Source organism: Nycticebus coucang, chromosome 13, assembly GCF_027406575.1.
Source record: "Nycticebus coucang isolate mNycCou1 chromosome 13, mNycCou1.pri, whole genome shotgun sequence".
Taxonomy (NCBI): domain Eukaryota; kingdom Metazoa; phylum Chordata; class Mammalia; order Primates; family Lorisidae; genus Nycticebus; species Nycticebus coucang.
The window spans coordinates 50,077,149-50,088,869 of NC_069792.1; positions in this window are offsets into that span (position 1 = coordinate 50,077,149).

The following is an 11,721-nucleotide window of genomic DNA, read 5'->3' on the forward strand; positions in this document are numbered from 1 at the left end:
TAGATATAAACACGTGGTATTTTGCATGAGTTCTGAAATAACTTCATATTTTTCTTTTTAATTCTGTAAGAATATAGAAAATCTACAGCTTAAAAAAAAGCATTCCTGAGAATGTATAAAATATATCTAAATAGAAATCAATTCGAATGAATTATTTTTCTAAAAGTCAAATTTAAATAATTTTTACATATCTGATACTAATTTATTGAATTAGTTACTTTTAAACCAGTTACTGCAGCATTATCTACTAATATATGTAAATTATTTCCTTAATTACAATCACTGTTTTTTTCCTCAAGCCAGCTTTACAAAGAAAATACATGTATGGTATAATGTTAGTAGGTTTTAGGCAAAATTTATGTGTTTGGATACATCCATTCAGAGATTCACACCATTGAAGAAACACAAAATATAAACCATGAATATAAAATTATATAATATTAAAATAAGATTTTAAAATTCTTAACAACAGCACTACATAAAAAAATATTCTGGCTAATTTGCAGCTATGAATGACATAAGAACTGTCATTCAGATGACTACTTGATGTACCTAAAATTTTATACCATTCAAATTGCAGGAAAGGATGGATTTTCTGACTGGTCCCTAAACTCTCAGACTCACATAGTTATACGGTACCAGGGTATTACTATATAAAAAGAAATTCCTTCCACATGCTCTTACCATTCATGTATTTATCACAATAGATAATTGTGAAATAGCCATCCACCTTCTAGAAAATGGAAGGATTATATCCATTTTTCTAGTATAAGGTTAATCATCAATTAAAGCAATTAAATCATCAATTATGTTTAAAGTGATTAAACGTGACCACTTCTACTGAAAACAAAGCACCTTTCATGTAGGTAGTACTACTTTCAAAACATATATACACTCATTTTTTGAGATGGGTCTCATTACAGACTGGTGTCAAACTCCTAGACTCAAGCTATCCTCTTGCCTAAACCTCCCAAGTAGCTGACTACAGGCTGAGCCCCCAAGCTTTTTAATTTTAACAAAACAAAACAAGACTTATCACTGAACTTGGGACACATAAACATTATCAGTTCCATAACTGTCACTATTTCTAACATCTCAAATTATAACCATCTTTTTCCAAGGAGATTTATTTAAATAACCTAACAAATATTTCATTTAAGATTACACTACAAATCAAACAACCGGCAAATGGTGTTTTCAAAACTAGAACACAGAACAGCTTCTTTAATACATTCTCACCAAGCAACGTGCTGAGACAGACTTCCCAACTAGCTATCACGCACTGAGCACCTAAACTGACAGAAGAGTTGTCATTCCTTTACCGAGGCCAGTACCTCCCCTGTAACGAACACCACCTTTCCTTGAAAACTATTAGCTACCAAAATCGCTTTTTGAAGGGGTGGAAAGAATTTAGACTACAAAGCTTCAGTGTTTTCATACGATGTTTTCGTCCCATAACTGAAAAACTAAAACGGACAAAAATAAATTAACACTTCCATACATGGATTTCCAAGAAAGAGATGAATTTTTAAAAACTTAATCTGAAATTTAATATTAATCCAATTCTTAGACTAAAATAAACTCACTGGAAACATATAATAATACTTAATTATTATTCTATTGCTTTCTGAATGTTAAGTAACATTATGGAATGGTTTAAAAAGCATGGGTTCTGGAGCTAGACTGCATAGGACAGAATACCCTCCCATATGAACTTCAGGTAGTTATTTTAACCTCTCTGTTCCTCACTTCCTTCATCTATAAAGTGAGGATTATAAAAGAACCTTCTTCACTGGACATATGTGGATTATATGCGTTAATTATATGTGGTAAGTAAAACATCTAGAGCAGTACGTACTGCATGCTATAAAGGCTAGAAGGTGTTTGTTCAAATTTAACTTTTAAAAAACTAATGTGAAGCATTTGTGTCTTTTAACAAGAATAATTTGGATAAAAATCTCATTCCATCTTTGAATCGCTGAAGAAAATTATAAAAAAAAAAAATTATTAAATCAATTGCCTTTACCCATGCTGTCTTCTACTCCTAAAATTTAGAAGTTATAAAATCTGTTATTTTTTTAATGGGGAGAACATCAATGCATTTTGAACTAAATATACTTTTATTGCTGTACTTTACATTTTATAGCTTATATTCACAGTACTTATAAACAAAATCACTGCCATTATCTCATATTTAATTATATAAACAAACTTGAGGTTTGAACATAGTAACAAACAATATGAACTAGCAAGCACTCATTAAATAGTTACTATGTGCCAGGATGAGATAGTAAATTACCAATCTTCAAAACAACCACATGAAATAGGCATTATTTTTGTTCCACGGAAGAGGAAGGACTCGGAAAGATCAAACATATTTTCAAGGTTACAGAACCAAGTTTTAAACTCTTTCTCTAAAGCCTCCTCTCACAACCATCTTGCATGTTGCTTCTGTCTGTTCTCTGATATTTTGCTGGGCTTAATGATCACACTAGCGAGGTATATGATATTCTACTAGGTCACAGTTGCAGGATTAAAATTCTTTCATTTCCTGGTAGGGTGTTCCTGTAAGCTAGATAAGCTGCCATTAGTTGATCTAGAGTATCTAGAAATTTTTAGATACTCTATTTTCCTTATTTCCTAAGGAAATAATTAGAAATGTCAATGGTTTAATTACACAAGAAAATGTTTATGATGTAATGTTAAATTTTGCAAAAAGAAATAAACATACAGTATGTCCATAACTATAAAAATACATGCTTAGAAAAAAAAGCCTACAAGGAAGTAACAGTAGTAAATAGTAGATTCAATATTTGCTATATGCCAACGTCTCCTAAAGACTTCCCTCATAATTGCCCTAATCTGTGAATTCTAATGTTACTCCTATTTTATAAATAAGGACAGTGAAGCACACAGAGGTCAATTAAATGTGACTAAAATACGAACAAGTAAAATTAAAGAGGAAACAAATAGAAAGACATCCCATGTTGATGGATCAGAATGTGCCTTGTATAGTGTGTTAAAATGACCACACTGCCCAAAGCAATCTACAGATTCAATGCAATCCCTATCAAAATACCCATGACATTCTTCACAGAAATAGAAAAAAAAATCCTAAAATGTATATAGAATTACAAAAGACCCTAAATAACCAAGTGATGCTGAGCAACAAGAATAAAGCTAAATGTATCATATTACCAGACGGCAAAGCTATAGTAACCAAACAGTATAGTACTGGCATAAAAACAGACATACAGGCCAGTGGAACAGAATAGAGAATTCAGAAATTAATCCACATTTATGCAGCCAACTGATTTTTGACAAAGGTGCCAAGAACACTCATTGAGGAAAAGACAATGTCTTTAATAAATGGTGCTTCAATAAATGGGAAAAGTGGGTATTCATACATAGCTAGACCCCACCCTGTATAAAAATCAACTCAAAATGGATCAAAGAACTAAATGTAAGACGTGAAATGATAAAACTACCAGAAGAAAACATAGGGTAAAGGCATCAAGATATTGGTCTGGGAAAAGAATTATGAGTAAAACCTCAAAAGCACAGGCAACAAAAGCAAATATAAACAAATAGGATTACATCAAACTAAAAGTGTTAAGCATAGCAAAGAGAACAATCTATAGTGTAAAAAGATAATCTACAGATTGGGAGAAAATACTGCAAACCACCATCTGATGGTGGATCAACAGAAAAATTCTTTTTCAAGAGAAAAAAACTGAATTAAAAAACAAGCAGATGATCTGAACAGACATTTCCAAAAAAAGACATACTCAACAAGTATATGGGGAAAAAATGTTAAACACCACTAATCATCAGAGAAAAGCAAATCAAAATCACAATGAACTAACATTTCTCCTCAGATTGGATGGCTATTGTCAAAAAGACAAAAAATAGCAGGAAAGGTGAAGCATGCCTATAATTCCAGAACTTTGTGTGGCCAAGGCAGAAGAACCACCATGACAATAAAGCAAGACCCCATCTCTCTACAAATAATTTTATTATATAGTTGGGTGTAGTGGCACGTGTCTGTAGTCCCAGCTACTCAGAAAGCTGAGACAGAAGTATCACTTGAGCCCAGGAGTTTGAGGTTGCGGTGAGCTATGATGACACAACCCTACTGTATAGCCTGGGTAATGGAGTAAGACTCTGTCTCACGATAAATAAATAGATACATACAAATTCTGACAAGAATGTAGAGGAAAGAGAATTTGTACACATTGTTAGTGAGAATATAAACCAGTATACTCACTATGAAGAACAGTATCGAGGTTCCTCCAAAAAACTACAAATAGGACCCTCATGATTCAACAATCCTAGTACTGGGAATTTATCCAAAGGAAAGGAAAACATTTCATTAAAGAGACATCTGCAACCCCATGTTTACTGTAGCACTATTCACAATGGTCAAGATATGGAATCAAGCTAGGCTAGGAGTACAACACATGAATGGATAAAATACGGTACACTCACACAATGAAAAGTATTTCAGCCATAAAAACAGAATGAAATCCTGTCATTCGTGGCAACGTGGACAGAAATGGAGAATATATGTTAAATGACAGAAAGCTAAACACATGTTCTAACTCACATGTGGAAGCTAAAAAAAAAATGTTGATCTCACAGAAGTAAAAATCAGAACACAAGATATTAGAGGCTGGAAAGGGTAGGGAGATGTGATGGAGATTTGTTGAAGGATAGAAAATTACAGCTAGATAGGACAATCTAAGTTTTCATGTTCTATAGCACTACAGGATGATCATAGTTAATAAAAATATTAAAGAGTTTCAAATAGCTTGGAGGCTATTCAATGTTCCCAGTACAAAGAAATGATAAATGTGTTTTAGATAATGGATATGCTATTTGCTCTAATCTGATCACTCTACATTATAAGTATTGGTATGTACATTACAATATACGCTATGAATATGTACAATTATTACTTGAAAAAACTTAGAAAGGATAGATAATAACAATTAGTAAAAACTAAAATTCAAGATCTGTTTGACTTAGTCTACCCATTCCTTTACACCAGTGTTTTTCAACCTTTTTTATCTCATGGAACATTTGAAACTATACTTAAAGTTCCACAGCACATTTAAATTATGTTGATTTTGAAAAAGAATGAAAAAATGGGGTGGCGCTTGTGGCTCAGTGGGTAGGGTGCTGGCCTATATACAGAGACTGGCAGGTTCAAACCCGGCCCTGGACAAAACTGCAACAAAAAATAGCTGAGTGTTCTGCTGGGGGCCTGTAGTCCAAGCTACTCCAGAGGCTGAGGCAAGAGAATCACTTAAGTCCAGGAATTGAAGGTTGCTGTGAGCTGTGACACCATAGGACTATACAGAGGGTGATAAAGTGAGACCCTGTCTCTAAAATAAAAAAGAAAGAAAGAATGTACTTACTGTGCTTTGAATTTCTTTCAAAAATAATTTAATTAATGATCTTTAAAAATTTTCACAGCACACCTAAGATCATTTCACAGCACACTGGTTGATAATCACTGCTACATACTATCATCTCCAAGGGACAGGATTAGGAAGTCTTTTTATTTGGTTGGTTTTTCTTTAAAAAATCTGTCTAATAAGTATGATTTAACTTTACAATCAGGAAAAACATGTTATCGAGTGACAAAATTTGAGATTATATATAAAATAAATGGTGAAATTAACTGGTATGCAAAAAGATATAAAGGCAAAAATACCACATTTGATAATCACAATTCCTAATAAGCATGTATAACGTAACGAGTTATTACACAGCACAGTCTTATCCATTTTATCTTTTTTGATCTGATCAATTCTAATCTTATGATTCCACTTCCTCATCCAATCAAAAGTGAAGAAACTGATATACTATTTATATTCACATTATCTGCTGGCAATTCACAGTACATGTGAATGAATATAAATTCCAGCCATCTCTTGGCCTAAAACGAGGTTGTTCAACACTAAGACCATGGAGAGGATTTGTCCTCACAGAACCATGCTGTATTTAACCTCCTATTTCTACAAAGAAGCATCCTGAATAACCTGAAATAGTATTCTAGCCATTTATTTTTGAAGCAGAGTATTAAAAAGTGGATACAAACTGGCCTGTAAAGACTTTCAAGTCTTGCATTGTGGTTTTTCTATAAATAAGTTGTTCTCAAAACTGAAAATAGGCTCAGCGCCTGTAGTTCAGTGGCTAGGGTGCCAGCCACATACACTGGAGCTGGTGAGTTCAAATCCAGCTCAGGCCTGCCAAACAACGACAACTACAACATCAACAACAAAATAGCTGGGTGTTGTGGTGGGCACCTGTAGTCCCAGCTACTTGGAAGGCTGAGGGAAGAGAATCAGTTAAGCCCAAGAGTTTGAGGTTGCTGTGAGCTGTGATGCTACTGCACTCGACCCAGGGTGACGCAGTGAGACTCTGCCTCAAAAAAAAAATGAAAATAACACTTTTAATATCAAGATTGATTTCTCTGGAGAGCTTTAGTGAACTGAAATTCTTAAAACTCTCTAAAGTCTTCCTGTTTATGCAATACAGATTTATTTTTTAGTGTTAGAAACGTTAAATCTCTCTGCTCCAAAATTAGCTATTACCCACCCACAATACTCATCACTCTCCGTATCACATGAACAATTATCTTCCTCTTTCACATATTCTGCAATTATAGCATCTAAACTTCTAACCCTCAAACTGGCAATTCCAAGTCTTGGCTCTGTCCCTTCCCTAGAAAATAAGGACTGTGTATTAATGAAATGCATATCTAAATTACTTAAATATTTTATGTAGTCTAAAATGTGAAAAGCAAATATCTAAAACATAGGTATATTGGTGATCCTAAGCCAAATATGTTTTGCCAGCCTGCCCAATGTTTTTGAAAACATTTAGATATTGGGAGAATTCAAATAAAAATCAGAACCTATGCCAACATGTGACTGGGAAGAAGGAAGAAAGTACAAGAAAAAAAAACAAAGTATTTTTTCCCACTAGAGATAAATTTCTAAAGTGTGTCTTAGAAATTTACAACATAGAAGTTTCATGTAAAACAAATTTGTAAACACAATGATTTGACGAGATAAGTACATTAAGAAAATCCAGTTTCAATTCTGTAAAAATCATATAATAAAAGACACTCATAGGGAAGTTGAAAGGCTGAATGAATTAATATTTAAATAATCCTTAGCTTAGCTATTTCGTCATCATCATCACTATTGATTGAGCCTCCATATTAAAATCCTATTGCTCAAAAACATCGATGCCTTTCAAACTCAAAAAGACAAAAATCAAATTGTTGGGCATAGCATTCAGGCCACTGGGCAATAGGGCTTCAAACTCCCTTCCTAGTCCCACATCCTACCCATTCCACTACCCAGCAATAAACTCTACTGCTCACCAGCCCTTTAGCAGTCCCAAAACTTAACAAGCACTTTTACCTAAGACTTTGTTCCTGTTCTCTTATCAGCCTCACTCTTTCTAAACCTCCTAGTATCAGCCTTCAAAATCCGGCAACAGTTATAACACCTCTGTTGACACTTTTTCTCAGGTGACTCTGTAAAAAACAAGCAAATTAATCCCTTCCAGCTAGACTGTCAGCACTCAGGAAGGCAAGAACACTACCTCACCAGTTAGGCATTCAGTAACTGCCTGTTTGACTAGGGGTAAAAATGGTTGTTCAGGCTCCAACTTCATTCAAAAGACATGTAGAATCCTATGTGATATATAAGTTCAGTTCTTTTCTACTTGTTTTATTTATTTCTTTTCAGACAGAGTCTTGCTCTGTGCCCTGGGTACAGTGCCATGGCATCATCGGAGGTCACAACTTCAAACTCTTCAGTTCAAGCCACCCCCTTTCCCTCAGCCTCTCAAGTAGCTTGTACTACAGGCACCTGCCACAATATCTATCTAGCTTTTCTGTTTTTAGAAGAGATGGGGTCTCACTCTTTCTCAGGATGGTCTCCTTAGCTCAGGCAATCCATTCGCCTCCACCTCTCAGAGTGCTAAGATTACAGACACGCACCATCACACCCAGCCTTTTGCCACTTGTTTTAAAAAGAATCATTTCTAATGACCCTAAATATAGCACCTTAAAAATTTAAGAAAAGAAAATTCAATTCTATAGACATGCCAATATTAACATCATTCAAAAATAGAAAAACAGGGCAAAGTACTTAAAAAGGTAGTCCAAAGAAATAAAAAAAAACTCAATCACATTTTTTTATAACTGAATAACCATATTTAAACAAAGGGAGGTCTCATTTTTCTCTCACCAAACTAATGAGATTCAAAATTTTATAATGCATAATACAAGAAACAGCTTATCAAAGACACTCGTAGGCCAGCTGCCGTGGCTCAAGGCTGTAATACTTGCACTCTGGGAGAATGAAACAGGAAAATCCCTTGAGCTCAGAAGTTCCACCAGCCTGAGTGAGAGCAACACCTAATCTCTACTAAAAATAGAAAAATTAGCTAAGTGTAGTGGCACGTGCCTATAGTCCCAGCTACTTGGGAGGCTGAGGCAAGAGGAGCACTGGAACCCAGGAGTTTGAGGTTGTTGAGAAATAGGCTGAACCCATGGTACTCTAGCCTGGGGCAGGGGGAGGGGATGCCACTCTTACTATCTGTTCATATGAATTGTGCCAACTTCTTTGGAGCCCAATTTGGCAACCTTCATTAAAATGTTAGAAATAAATGCGCTTTGACTCAGCAAATCCACATTCATGAATTTATCTAACACAGATATTCATTTGGGAAAGGAAGAGGGAGAAGAAGGTATAATCAATGATATGCAGGCCGAGTACGGGGGCTCACGCCTGTGATCCCAGAACTCTGGGAGGCTGAGGCAGAGTGATCACTTGAGTTCACAAGTTCGAGACCAGCCTTAGCAAGTGTGAAACCTGGTCTCTAAAAAATAGCTGGGCATTGTGGTGGACACGTGCAGTCCCAGCTACTCAGGAAGCTGAGGCAAAAGGATAATTTGGGCCCAAGAGTTTCAGGTTGCTGTGAGCTATGACGTCATAGCACTCTACAAGGGGAAAGAGAAACACTGTCTCAAAAAAAAAAAACATGAAAATAAAAAGATATGCATAAAGATGAAAAATGAAAATAATTCTATTTATAATCACATTGAAAGGAATAAAATATTAATACATTTAATAAAAAAGTACAAGACCTATACATTGAAAACTACAAAACTTTATAAAACAAGTAAACATCCAAACAAATTAACAGACATTTGTGTTCACAGAATAAAAAATTTAATTTTGTTAAGAAAGCACCAGCCCACAAACTGATGTACAGATTCAATGAAATCCATATCAAAACACCAACTGACATTTTGCAAAAGTTGACAGGTTTATCCCAAAATTGATATGGAAATGCAAGAGACTCAAAATAGCCAGAGATTCATTGAAACATTATTTGTAATAAAAAATACTAGAAAACTACCTATCAGTATTTTCATAGGGCACATACTCAAAGAATTAGGGCATATCCCTATAACGAAATACTCTTATATGGATCTGTTATTTAGCAAGAGGCTGAGCTAGAACTCGCGAATGTAAACATTGCTACAGCTATATTGTTTATTCAATCACTAAACAAATATTTGTTCAATACCAACAATGTGGGGCATTGTGTATTAAGTGAAAAAATCAGCGTAGAGAAATACATATACCCTGTTTCCCCAAAAATAAGACATCCTCCGAAAATAAGACCTACTTACAGGAAAGATAAGACGTCCCCTGAAAATAAGACCTAGTACATCTTTGGGAGTACACCTTAAAATAAGACACTGTCTTATTTTCGGGGAAACAGGGTAATATGCTCTCATTCACGTGATTTTTTCAAAATGAGGATATCTTCATCACATGCTGATAAAGGCATAAAAATGACTGTAAGGATCATAGCAGTAACCATTTGGGAAAGGCTGACATTGTCACTACATATCCTTTCATACTGTTTAAATGTTAAACATGCCTCTAAATTAATTTTTCATTAAAAATAATTAAAACAAAACTGAATTATATACACGAGCACCCAAGAAAAATGCAGAGGAAAACAAAGTTATAGCATGAAGAAAAATGGCAAAGAATGAGTTTTAGGACAAAGATGTATGCCTTACTTGAAGTGTAAGCACTCTGTACCCAGCAATAAAGTGTGAGCTATGTCTATGAAGATAATGAAATATTTTCTTATCTATTTTCTTGGTGTTTCTAAGTACCTATTGGTTCAGATCAATGAATGTTTTTTAGATCTAATTTGTTCTGATTCGAATTTACATGATAAGAGCTTTGCAGACTGAGCCTTAACTGTCATATTAAAATGTTTTCTTGGGGCGGCGACTGTGGCTCAGTCGGTAAGGCGCCGGCCCCATATACCGAGGGTGGCGGGTTCAAATCCGACCCCGGCTGAACTGCAAACAAAAAATAGCTGGGCATTGTGGCGGGGTGCCTGTAGTCCCAGCTACTCGGGAGGCTGAGGCAAGAGAATTACTTAAGCCCAGGAGTTGGAGGTTGCTGTGAGCTGTGTGAGGCCATGGCACTCTACCGAGGGCCATGAAGTGAGACTCTGTCTCTCCAAAAAAAAAAAAAAAAAAAAATGTTTTCTTGGAAAATACTGGACAACTATGTTTTTCAAAGGATGAGTTTATAAAATGCACATCTCTGAATTCCCAAAGCACCTCATGTGTTCCCTATGCATAGTACTCCTTTCATAACTACTTCCCAATTTATTTTGTCCAATTATTAGAAGGCACTTGTCTGTCCCATGCACGAATGCTCTGACGACTTCCACTTCAGCACTGGGGTTCTTGGCAGTAGGCATCTAGAAGTATAAGAGACTGCTAGGTGGAACACTTACTCAAAGATGCAGTGCAAGAAAAGACAGTATTGCACAATGAAGAATTGTCCCACCCCCAATGTCATCAGTGACCCTGCAAACTTTAAAAGAAGTGCCCAAAGCCATGGCTTGCCATAGGCCATGTGACACTCATGCTCTGTGTTTGTGTGAATTGATTAATCATATCCACCTGCTCCTTAACTTAAACCAGGGCATCCTGCAGAGGCCACTGATATTCTGGACCTCTGCACAGCACAGTCTTGTTGCCACAGCAACTTGAAAGGAAGGCCAAGCAAATATAAAAGTCCTAGCTGGACTCCAAGCTCCAATGGCTAGGTTGAATTATGCAGTTGCTAGAAGCAAGACAGCAATTACATTTTTGAGTAATGATACATCCCATTTATATCACAGTACTGTCTACGGTTCAATGTTGACAAACAGATGCTTGCCCAATATATTACACAATAAAGGGAGATAAAATCACAGAGATAAATTAGTAAGCAATTTGAAATTTTGAACAGGGGTTTTCACTTGTACCTTCACTCTGATCCGTGTCATTTCTCACTGGTCCCGTATCATGTTAGCCAAAACTTACATGACTCTCTTCTTTGAACCAAAACTAGATCCCTTGTTCTTACAAAGGGTTTGTTTTGAGAATTTGCTTATATGAAAAAGTATTAGAGATAAACACATTACAATTGGATACAGTTTGTTAATTATTTACTTTTAGCGAAAATTTATTGATCATCTACAATGCCCCAGGTACTGTTCTAGGCAATGCAATACAGAAGTAAGCAAAACAGACGCAACATCAGACCCCAGGATTATCTTTAGAAGGGTGAGGGATAAACAAATTCAGTGCTATATTAAAAGTTGATC